General features: G+C 38.1%; 1 protein-coding gene across 1 annotated transcript in view; it reads right to left on the minus strand.

Moving 5' to 3' along the window:
• SPAG16 (sperm associated antigen 16) overlaps window positions 1-13,189 on the minus strand; it is a 428,424-nt gene that overhangs the window by 153,470 nt on the left and 261,765 nt on the right. The gene's annotated exons all lie outside the window — the stretch shown is intronic.

Consider the following 13,189-nt stretch of genomic DNA (forward strand, 5'->3'; position numbering starts at 1 on the left):
GGTGGGCAAGGCAGGGGAAGGATACTGCAAAATCTCCATTTCCACCCCACTTCAGGGGAAGGATACTACAAAATCTCCATTCCCAACCCACTCCAGGGGAAGGATACTGCAAAATCCCCATTCCCACCCCACTCCAGGGGAAGGATACTGCAAAATCCCCATTCCCACCCCATTCTGGGGCCAGCCAGAGGTGGTATTTTCTGTTTTCTGAACTACTCAAAATTTCCACTACTGGTTCTCGAGAACCTGCTGGATTTCACCCCTGGTCCTAGGAGATAGTGATATAATCCCTGAAGATATAGAATGGATTGATTTAATGCAATGGTTCAATATTTGGAATGTTTTCTTATGCATAGGGCTAATATGAGTAGAATATAATGCAATTGTAAGTGTGTTGTAACATAAAAGCGTTTTCTTCGCTTACTGTCACTTTTCAGTCTGGAATTAACCTGACACAACCTGATAACCCATTTGAAAATATAACTAGACTGAGGGGGTTATGGACGGATGTGGTAACTCTTAATTGGCATGCTCCAGATGGCTTATATTGGATAAATGGAAAGTTTGCCTATGTGCAATTGCTTAGCCGATGGTATGAAGCATGTGTACTAGGAACGGTGAAACCTATTTTTCTTGCTTTTTCTGCTGCCCATACAACAAGGTGAAAGACTGGGTGTACCTATTTATGCAGAAGATGGTACAGAACTCCCTTTATATGATGAATAGAATTATAAGGTTGCAATGATAACTAATGCAACTGCTAGTGCTCTAAACTTCTTAGCTAAACAGCATACTCTGTTGAAAACAGCAATATCCCAGAATAGACTTGCTTTACACTATTTGTTAGCAAAAGTAGGTGTGTGTGGAAATTTTAATCTCACAAATTGTTGTTTGCAAATAGATGATCAAGGACAAGCTTTAGTATAGAAAACTGCCAAAGTATGAAAGATCGCACATGTCCTGGTTTGGCAGTCCCTTCGCTTACTGGAAGAGGATTGGATTTCTAGTATTGTTAACCTTTGGAGGTCTCCTTCTCCTCCCTTGTTTCATTCTTTTAATCCATAGAATAGTCACATCAACTATTTCTGGGATTGCAGTCATAGCATCCTCAGTATCCACTTCTCATAATTTGCCTGCAAATATCATGATTCTTTAAACGATCCCACTAAATATGTACCCCTCATTCACCACGATGGAACACAACCCATCATTTAAATAAAAGGGAGGAATGAAGAGACAAAATAATAATAATAATAATAATAATAATAATAATAATAATAATAATAATAATAATAATAATAATAATAGAAGAACAGGTAGAATTGGTGGGACATAATACTGGAGTTAGTAGAATTGGTTTGACTTGCTGCTTTGCTTCTGTAAGAATTGCTTTGCTAACAATTAGAACCACCTCTGCCATTTGTTTCTACCAGTGATCTCACTTCTATGTTATGTTTTTCGGTATCATTCCGTACCTGGTGGATAACTCAAGAAGCGGGGTTGCTAAGCACCCACCTACCCCCCTTCCTTGCTGCACTGCCAAAAAATGGGGTAGGGGGACAGAATCGGGTACTAAACTAATGCCTGTGAGGCAGGGGTGAAATGCTCCCAGTTTGGACCGGCTCGCCCGATCCAGTAGAGATCGTGGCGGGTAGTTCGGAGGACTGGTAGCAAAAATCCCTGGCCCCGCCCACTGCCTCTGCTGAGCTGAGCCATGAGGTTTTGGGGTTTTTTTTTTTGCTTTTAAAAGCAGTTTTTCTTTAGCCGAAAACATGCCTTTAAAAGGAAAAAAAAAGCCTTTGAGGATCCCGTGGCTCAGCTGAGATAGTCAGAACCCTTTAAAAGTTTTTTTTAAAAAACAACCACTTCGGCCAGAGGTTGAAAAAAAAAGTTTTAAAAGGCTCCTCTGGCGATCCCAGATGAGTTCCTCATCACCAGAACCTTAAAAAACATGTTTTCTACAAGCAGAGCTTGTAGAAAACCTCCTTTTAAGAGATTCTGGGCTGCGATAAAGCACCTACCTTATTTGCTCCTTTCTGGCTCTGAAAGCCATGCTTTAGATCAATTGCATCAGTATAGCAACTGCCTGCCTGGAATCCATCTGCTCAATCAGCAACTGCTTTGCTGGCTGAGGAACTCTGGGAATTGAAGTCCACAAACCTTAAAGTTACTAAGGTTGGAGACCCCTGATCTAAAAAATATAAATAAAATAAAATAATAAAATAAAATATTTGTGCAGCTTTCTGAGATTTGGTGTTTTTCACTCTAACTACACAAACACACAAAATCTCACAAAGCTGTATGTGGCATTTTGTGTGTGTGTGTGAGAGAGAGTCAGTTGTGTTGTGTTGTGTTGTGTTGTGTGTGTGTGAAGTGTGAAAGTTGGTTTTTGAGCTTTTTGTGGCTGTGTGAGGTTCCTGCTTGTTGCAGGGGCTATTTTGGGTGAAGTGCAGCTGCTTTTACATTGTGTGTGAGTCAGTTGTGTTGTTGTGTTGTGTTGTGTTGTGTGTGTGTAAAGTGTGAAAGTTGGTTTTTGGTACCTCTTATTGTTTTGTATACTTTGTTTATTATTTTTATTATTTATTGTTATTGGCCACGCCCACCCAGTCATCTGACTACCAAGCCACGCCCATCAATTAAGCCATGCCCACAGAACTGGTAGGGAAAAATTTTAGATTTCACCCCTGCTGTAAGGGTATAAAAAGGACGCCATACCTTCCCCAAGGTGTGGCTATCTCCTTCACATGCATTGTATCTGTAGGTTATGGATATAGTCCCACCCAGTATTTTGTTTTTGGCCATAAATAAAATCTGCTTCTTTTTGCAAGCCTCATCTTGAGCCTCTCTTTTTGACATTCTGGTGACTCAAGTACATTTTGGGACCTTACACTACTATCTACCTACCTACCTATCCCTGTATGATGTAATTTATTATATTACCTTTTAGAAAGATTATACTTAAGAAATTTCTTCTAAGTTATAAGTTTTATTTTGCTGCTTCTTAAAAATCACATTTATAAACATGAATTCACAGGAGGACACACAATGATGGAATCCAAGCAGTTCAGGCAGAAGTAAGTTAGAGCTGTAAAGGACAGACAGAATGGAGACTTTTTTTAACAATTAATTTGTGGAGATGGGGACACAGCATTGAGAATCTACATATGAATTGTTCATAGTTCTGCTAAAAGAACTACATCAGAAGATAATCAATTTATTTGAAAGTAGGATAATTGGATAGAAAGAGAATTAAGTTTTTAAAAGGTGAATTGACTATTTAAAAATAGGTTTTTCTCTTATTTGGTTCTTCATTATTGTAGCTTCAAATGCAAAGAAATGCATCTATTGTATTCTACCAAACCAGGCCTTAATAACATCTACTGTCATTAGAAATGAGTTGGATGGCAAATTTAATTTAAAAAATGCTCACCACTAATTCTGCTCAATGAGAAGACACATAATTCTTATTTTATTAAATTCATCACAATTCATAGTTGGCAACAAAACATATAGGTTACAGTGGGTGTCCAAAACGGGAGACAAAAACAATTTGGTAGCATATGATTAATGTTCTACGTGGATTACAACTGTGCACAATGTTCCATAAAGAGCAGAACTTGTCTGTAGATACTGCTGCTCTTGAGTCTTATTATTTGACATCTGTCACCAAACATAAATGGTCTTCAGGGTCAAGTATGTCCTCTATTACTGTTAGTAACATATGAGCACATTCAGAATAAAATGTGTGCCTCCACAGCAATCTGACCAGATGCTTAACTGAACTATAGCAAAATAATTTCAGTAGGTGACAGTACTGAGCTGATCTTGCAAAGCCAACCATTTCAGTTGTGTAGTACAGCTGTGTGATTATTCACAGGGGATTTAACAAAGCTTAATAAGAAGCATTCCTCTGAAGTTGCTTCAGGAAGCAAGGTGGTCCCTTGCCCTTTAAGAGTGAAAAGTGAAGTGAAACAATTCTATAGCTTTGGCTTATTCTACCTCAGTGGAGCACCTCTCAGCCTTTTCCCACAGAACACATGCTGTAGGTAAAAGCTGAGAAGAGTCTTCTCCTTGTTGTTGGCTGAAGAAGCATTTACAGTCAGAGGGACTAGATCAGGGGTATCACACTGGATTTCTTTGAGGGCCAGATCAGCATTGTAGTTCTACGCAGGCCAGCAAGGGTGGGAGGGAGTGGGTAGGTGGAGAGATAGGATGGATGCCTTCTGCAGCACTTTGCTGGCCAAAATGGGATGCGCGGAGGCCCTGTAAGGCCCCTGTGTGATCTGTTTTCAGCCTTCCTGGTTTCCGGCAACACTGTCCCATGTGGCTAAAAATGGGCCACATGGGGACCTCCGCGCAGCCCGATTTTGGCTGGCAGAGTGTGTAGGAGGCCAGGGAGGCTGAAAATGCTCCCCCCCATGGCCCGTTTTGCCTGGCAGAAGCACCATGGGCCAGTCCCTTGATATTTCCAGGCCAGCCCCATGGGCCAGGTCTAAGCACCCTGTGAGCCACATGCAGCCCGCAGGCCTTGAGTTTGACATCCCTGGACTAGATAGACATTATAGGACTGCCTGTGATATATGCTAAATTGTCCAGTGCATCCTGAACGTCTTCCAGGCTCTGCAGCTTTATTGAACATTCTATAAAACCCTGCACTGCTAAAACCATTCAACCTGAAGTTTCATCCAGACCAAATGCCCCTTCCCAAATCCTTTCACCAGTGCTGTGGAAGAAATGCTGCTCCCAAGTAGTTTGGATGGGGCAGATAGTGTGTTGACAGTGTTAGCTTAAAATGTGGTGAATGCCAAGCAGCAAAAAATGACACAACGCTTGCCAAAGTGCTTTCCAGACTGAATGATTCTGACATACCCTGTGAGCGATCCTAAAAGAAGTCAGCTGAAACCACTTCAGCTGGCTTGGCAAAATCCCATTCCACATTACTGGCCTGAAGCAGCCCAAAGGCGCTGAAATTACTTTGTTGAGATGAATGGGTGGATTCTTCACAGGTTGAAGCAATCAGATCATCTTTGAATCTCTATTTATCTGATCATTTTGCATGAATCAAATAGGTGGATGGCAGACCACCTGGAAATTCTAGACCAAACAAATTTGGATATCACAAAAATATCCTGGAAGAAGGCAATGGCACACCATTTCTGCATAAAGAAATTCAAAGATGAATAGGAGCAGACAAATTAAAATGATTCTTCATATTGGTTTTTCCTATTAATTCATATGAATTGACATGAAAAATACTCTTACTTTCCAATACTAAGCTATGAATATTCTTGTATGAGAATATATTGAGCACTCTAGTTTTCAGAATGAAAAAGCAGTTTGAATAATTTGATAGTTATATGTACAATATAACATATATACAGTATATATACCTACAGTACAGCTGCCTGAGTTCTACAGATCTACAATTAATTTCTGGAACTGTAATTATAGCTTCTAAAATTGCACCTCTTTTTCTGTTTAATCAGCCTTCTACTGACCGTTTTTAACTTTTCTAATTAAGTTACTAAGGATGTCAATCAGTCTATAAAATTATCAATATACAAATGTTTGTGTTTAATTGAAGGACACTGCTGGAGAATATTTCCAAAGTGGAAGCCTACAGAAAAGGTGATAAAATGCTGGACAATCAGGCCAGAAATGTATTAACAAGGGAGATCAGAGCGGCAAAAAGAAGCCACTCTGAAAAGCTAAAGAATCAGTTCTCAACAAATGAACCAGCAAACATGTGGAAAACTCTTAAAAATATCACCAGCTACAGCAAACCTCCTTCCCAGGCTGAAGGAAATCAACAACTGACAGATGACTTGAAATGTGTTTTACTGCAGGTTTGAAAGGAAACTACAGCCACCTATCTCCACAACCCCCACCTCAGACACAACAACAGCCAAGCCTCCTGACCCCATCCCATTGGGTTCACAATCCTTAGTGATCACAGAAAAGGAAGTGCAAGACCTATTTCACAGACAAAAACCAGGAAAAGCTCCAAGCCAAGACAAGATAACTCCTTCTTGTTTAAAAGTCTGTGCTGACCAATTGGCCCCCATCTTCACGCATATCTTCAATAAATCACTAGAGATGTGCTTTGTTCCTTTTTGCTTCAAATGCTCTATCATCCCAGTGCCAAAGAAGCCCACCATCAAGGAACTGAATGACTACAGACCAGTTGATCTAAAATCTGTAGTCATGAAAATCTTTGAAAGGCTAGTCCTGTCCCACTTGAAAACCAACATGGACCCACTATTAAACCCCTTGCAATTTGCATACCGATCAACAGATGATGGTGTTAATATGGCTCTGCACTACATCCTACAACATCTTGAATCTCCAAAGACCTATGTAAGGGTCCTCTTTGTAGACTTTACTTCAGCATTCAATACCATCATTCCAGACACTCTTATAACTAAGCTAAACCAGCTACAGGTACCGGAACAGACTTGTAAGTGGATCATAAGCTTCCTAACAAACAGGAAACAGCAGGTGAAGCTAAGCAGAATCACATCAGATACCTGTACAATTAGCACAGCCTCCCCCCCAAGGCTATGTGCTCTCCCCACTTCTCTTCTCTCTGTATACCAATGACTGCATCTCTAACAATTCATCTCTTAAACTATTGAAGTTTGAAGATGACACAACAGTGATCGATCTCATTCGAGACAATGATGAATCCGCATACAGATGTGAGGTTGAACGACTAGCCTCGTGGTGCGACTGGAACAATCTGGAACTGAACACACCCAAAACTGTAGAAATGGTGCTAGACTTTAGGAGAAACCCTTCCATACTTCCACCTCTCACAATACTAGACAATACAGTATCAACAGTAGAAACCTTCAAATTTCTAGATTCTATCATATCAAAAGATCTAAAATGGACAGCTAACATCAAAAACATCATCAAAAAAGGACAACAAAGAATGTTCTTTCTGCGCCAACTCAGAAAGCTCAAACTGTCGGCTTCCGGTGGTTTCGTTTTCCCCGAGAAGGACGCCTGGAATGGCGTCCCGAACTGAGATTCTGTAAAAGCTGGTGAAACAGCGGGAGAACGGCTGTTAGCCAGCTTCAAAGCTTTTCTCTGGGTGAAAGAGAATTAGCCAGAGCGGCTGGAGAGCAGAAGATTGCCCCAGGGGCTCTGCTTTCTTATGCAGAGTCTCGGAGGGCTGCCTGCATAACCCAGCCCTACTCCAGACTCGGCTCGATCCTGTTAATTAAGCAGGACAAGAGGAAAACGCCCACCTCTGCTCAATTGATTCCGTTTTGAATAACTTCAAGCAGACGGGGACAAATACAAGCGATCGATTACTGGGGAAGCAAGAAGAGAGCTGACTTCTACTCCTTTTTAAAAGGGGAAAACTTTTTCTCACTTGAACTTAGTGAAGGAAGAAATGGCGTCTGAAAGGAAGTGGATTGGAGGCTGCTTGTGAGAGAAAGCGAAGTTCGTCTTTGTGGATTTTAGCTAAGACAGAAAGCACGTACTATTGAAGGAATTGAATACAAGGGTAAAGTGCGATTTCAACAGGATAAAATTAAAAAAGCTTTCTTGGAATATTATACAAATGTATATGCCAGAGATACAATATTGAATATGGATATTGATAAATATTTGAAAGAATATAAGGTTAAAGGTTTAACTAATGAACAAAGGGAAGAGTTGAATCGGCTTATAACTTCTGAGGAAATTATTTGGGTAATAAAGCAATTAAAAATAGGGAAATCCCCGGGCACAGATGGACTTACAGCAATATATTATAAAAAGTTACAGGATGAGATAGTTGGTCCACTTATGGAGTTATTCAATCAGATATTGAGGGGAGGAGGAGTACCACCATCATGGAGGACTACTTTTATTTCATTGATACCAAAAGAGGATCAGGATTGTACTAAGCCTGGGAATTATAGACCAATTTCTCTCTTGAATAATGATTATAAGATTTTTGCAAAAATAATGGCAAATAGGTTAATGGAAATTGTACAACAAAGGATCCACACTGACCAGTCTGGTTTTATAAAAGGGAGACAAATGAGGAATAACGTTAGGCAGATAGTGAATATATTGGAATACTTGGAAAAGAAAAATCAGATTCCGGCAGCGTTTATATTTTTGGATGCAGAGAAAGCTTTTGATCGTTTGCATTGGGAATTTTTATTTAAATTAACAGACAAAATGCAATTTGGAAATGGTTTTATATGAATACTTAGGGCAATTTATGGAGAGCAAACAGCTCAGATAATAATTAATGGTAGTTTGACAGATAGTTTTAAAATTGCGAAAGGAACAAGGCAGGGGTGTCCTTTATCACCTTTATTGTTTATTTTATCTTTGGAACCTTTATTGGATAAGATAAGAGAGTTAAGGGAGATAGAGGGTATTAGAATTAGAAGATATGAATATAAAGTCAGAGCATTTGCAGATGATTTGGTTGTTATGTTGACTCAGCCTATAAATTGAGTGTATATTTGTTGGAAGTAATTAATCAATATGGAAGGGTCTCAGGGTTTAAAGTGAATCAAAATAAAACAAAAGTGTTAACCAAAAATATGATTAAGAACCAGAAAGAAAAACTAGAGGAAATAACAGGATTTGAAATTGTAAAAAAGGTTAAATATTTAGGAGTCTTTCTTACATCATCAAATGGAAAATTGTATAAGAATAATTATGATGTGTTATGGAAAAAAATTCAGAAGGAAATGAATACTTGGGAAAAATTACAATTATCTTTGTTAGGAGAATAGCAGCTATAAAATGAATGTTTTGCCTAAATTCTTGTTCTTGTTTCAGATGATACCAATAATTAAGAAAGATAAAAATTTGGTTGAATGGCAGATTGGAATTAATAAATTTATATGGGAAGGGAAAAAAGCGAGAGTCAAAATGAAAATAATGCAAGATACACGGAAAGAGGAGGATTAAAATGCCTAATTTCAAATTGTATTATGAAGCAGTTGTTCTTTCGGTATTAAGTGATTGGTTTAATTTGACGGAGGAAAGGATTTTGAATATAGAAGGTTATGATTTATTATATGGTTGGCATGCATATTTATTGTATGATAAGAAAGTAGATAAAGCTTTTAAGAATCATGTGTTGAGAATTTCTCTTCATGTGTCTGGAAAAATATTATTATAAGTTAAATTACAAAATTCCTATATGGGCATGTCCTAGGCACGCAGTAGAGAATATAAATATAGAACAGGAACAAGAAATGATTACTTATAAAGATCTTTTATACAATGAGAGGAAATTTACAACTAAAATCTTTGGATACATTAAAAGAAGAAGGGAGGAATTATACTTGGTTTCAATATGGACAGTTAAAGGCTAGATGGAAAGAAGATCAGAAAATTGGTATCATTCAAAATGAAGAAAATTTGGTTAAACAAATTAGAAATCAAACTCAGGGGCATATAAAGAGATTGTATACTGTGTTGATAGAAATAGATTCTGAAAGAGATTTAATAAAGGATTGTATGATAAAATGGGCACAGAATATTCAAGAACCAATAATGTTGGAAACATGGGAAAAATTTGGGTTAGAAATGTTAAATTTACATAGCGCAGAATTTAAGGGAAAAATTTTTATAAGATGTTTTATAGATGGCATTTAGATCCTAAGAAATTATCATGTATGTATCCAGATATGCAAGCGAAATGTTGGAGATGTAATTGTGATGATGCTACATATTTTCATGTATGGTGGACTTGTAAGAAAATTAAGTCTTTCTGGATAAGAATCTGGTGGATTATGCAGAATGTTCTGAAGAAGAAGATAAAGTTCCTACCGCAATTTTTCCTTTTGGGAATAACAACGGACTGTACAGTGATTGAGACTAAGTTGATTTTGAACTTAATAACAGCAGCACGACTGTTGATTGGACAATATTGGAAGAAAAAAGAATTACCCACAATAGAAGAATGGATATTGAAAGTTTCCAATTTGGCTGAGATGGCTAAAATCTCAGCCTTCTTGAAAGATAGTACTCAAGAAAAATATTTAAATGAATGGAAGAACTGGATTGATTATATTCAAAATAGATATCAGATTAAGAAATTTCGGATTGCTTTTGAATGAAGGATGTTATTTTTGATTTTAATGGAAGAAGTCAGGTTATGTGAGAGAGAAAGATTATAATTGTGTTAGATTTTAAAAATTTAATGTATGACTGTTTTGTTTAAGGAACTATACCTTGTGTTTGCTCCGGGAAGTCCGGGGGGGGGAGGGGGGTTTAGGAGGGAGGGGGGGAGGGGGAAAAATTTAATTGTTGTAAAACTATTTTAATTAAAAAAAAAAAAAAAAAGCTCAAACTGTCCAAGGAGCTGCTGATCCAGTTCTACAGAGGAATTATTGAGTCTGTCATTTGCACCTCTATAACTGTCTGGTTTGGTTCTGCAACCCAACAAGAAAGACACAGACTTCAGAGGATAATTAGAACTGCAGAAAAAATAATTGCTACCAACCTGCCTTCCATTGAGGACCTGTATACTGTACAAGTCAAAAAGAGAGCTGTGAAAATATTTACAGACCCCTCACATCCTGGACATAAACTGTTTCAACTCCTACCCTCAAAACGACGCTATAGAACACTGCACACCAGAACTAGACACAAGAACAGTTTTTCCCCGAACGCCATCACTCTGCTAAACAAATAATTCCCTCAACACTGTCAAACTATTTACTAAATCTGCACTACTGTTAGTCTTCTCATTATTCCCATCACCCATCTCCTTCCACTTATGACTTAACTTTGTTGCTTGTATCCTTACGATTTATATTGATATTGATTGGTTCCTGATTGTTCATTTGTACCCTATGACTATCATTAAGTGTTGTATCATTAAGTGTTAAATTTGTACCCTATGACTATCATTAAGTGTTGTAAGTGTTGTACCTTGATGAAGGTATCTTTTCTTTTATGTACACTGAGAGCATATGCACCAAGACAAATTCCTTGTATGTCCAATCACACTTGGCCAATAAAAAATTATATTCTGTTCTGTTCCATTCCATTCCATTCCGTTCCATTCCATTCTGTTCTGTTCTATACAATGCTAGACTGTTAGAATAGAGCTGGAAGGGACCTTGGAGGTCTTCTAGTCCAGCCCCCTGCTCAAGCAGGAGAACCTATATCATTTCAGAAAAGTGACTGTCTAGTCTCTTCTTAAAAACCTCCAGTGATGGAACACCCACGATTTCTGAAGGCAAGCTGTTCCACTGGTTAATTGTCCTCACTGTTAGGAAGTTTCTGCTTAATTCCAGGTTGCTTCTCTCCTTGACTAGTTTCCAACCATTGTTTCTTGTCCTGCCCTCTGGTGCTTTGGAGAACAATTTGACCCCCTCTTCTTTGTGGCAGTCCCTCAAATACTGGAATACTGCTATCATGTCACCCCTAATTCTTCTTTTGTTTAGACTAGCCAAACCCAAATCCTGCAGCTATTCTTCAAATGCTTTAGTCTCCAGGCTTTGATCATCTTAGTTGTTCTTCTCTGAACTTTTTCCAAAATCTCAACATCTTTTTTGTAGTATGGAGAACAAAATTGGTTGCAGTAACTGACATGTCCTGATGTCAGCATAAAACATCCTTTCTAGAAAGGGAAGGCAGATAATGCAGCAATGGAAATAAGACATGCTGTCAGTCTAAACCTCTTGTTAAAATACATAGGAACTTTTTGTTTTCTTATTCCATCTTTGGAGGTTTTTTTAATATATATATTTAAGGAGTTGTGGAGGAAAGTACAATCTGAAATTCCCCCCAAGTTTAACAAAAATATTGCCCTGATAATCATCCAGGAATCTAAACGCAATTCCATCAGAGTAGTAGGTGTTAGACAATTCAGCAACAAATTGCACCATTGTAATTGGTTAAAATTGAACATATGGTAAACAGAAGTCTTCTAAAGAACTCTAAAGTATTTTATATATATATATAAAGTATATATATATATATATATATATATATATATATATATGTCTTTAGTTGTTGGGTTTTCTCCGTGTAAAATTGGAAGTGTCTTGGCGGCGTTTGACGAAGTCTCATTCGTCATCTTCAGGCTTCAGCTTCGTGCTTCAGAAGCTGAAGCCTGAAGATGACGAATGAGACTTCGTCGAAACGTCGCCAAGACACTTCCAATTTTACACGGGAGAAAACCCAAACAACCAAAGACCTATATACAAACACCCGTGAAAAATTCAGAAAACAAATATATATATATATATATATATATATATATATATATATATATATATATATATATATATATATATATATATATATATATATATATAGAGAGAGAGAGAGAGAGAGAGAGAGAGAGAGAGAGAGAGAGAGGGAGGGAGGGAGGGAGAGAGAGAGAGAGAGAGAGAGAGAGAGAGAGAGAGAGAGAGAGAGTATTTTAATGTATATAAAGTATACATATGAACATGGTTAATGAAACAATAGCCAAGTAGAAAATGAAAAAAAAAATCAGTATAAAGATTTTTTCCTTTCATTGGGGAGAATAGTGCGTTCTTCTGGAGTTATTGTTGGAAAATAATGATTTCAGGAAACCAAAAACTCAAGTAAGATTATATATCCAGCAGCAAAATTACTTGATATACAGATTTTATATGTATGTATGAATGAATGAATGTTTGCATGTTTGTAAAGTAAAGGTAAAGGTTTCCTATGTTCAGTCATGTCTGACTCTAGGGGGCAGTGCTCATCTCTGTTTCTTAGCTGAGGGAGCCAGAATTGTCCCAAGACTTCTCCGTGGTCATGTGGCCAGCATGACCATATATCTATTGTGGCTTGAGGATGCTCTGCTGGGTTCCTCAGCATTCGGCCCAGGTTGGCTATGCCTCCACAGAACAAATCTGCATGCCCAAAGGGTGTGTGTGGGGCCGTTGATCTCTACTCCCAGATAGAAATTGGTGTCTGCTCATCCTGCAGGATACTTCCCGGTGCCACAATGCTTTGTAAACCAGTAGCAGGTTGATGTGCCTACAGATGGAGTTGTTAGAAAACCGGGCTTCTTTCAATAGGCGTCCCTCTTTAGTTGCATCGTGGGCAATAATTTCAGCCTCTTGGAAATTGAATGTGTGATTGTGCGCCTTCATATGTAGTAGTTTACACTCTGAAGATGTTAGCAGAGGCTAACAAAAGCTAAATGGATAATATATTTTAAGTTCTGGACATCATG

This window comes from Ahaetulla prasina, chromosome 1 (genome assembly GCF_028640845.1).
Source record: "Ahaetulla prasina isolate Xishuangbanna chromosome 1, ASM2864084v1, whole genome shotgun sequence".
NCBI classification, from domain to species: Eukaryota; Metazoa; Chordata; class Lepidosauria; order Squamata; family Colubridae; genus Ahaetulla; species Ahaetulla prasina.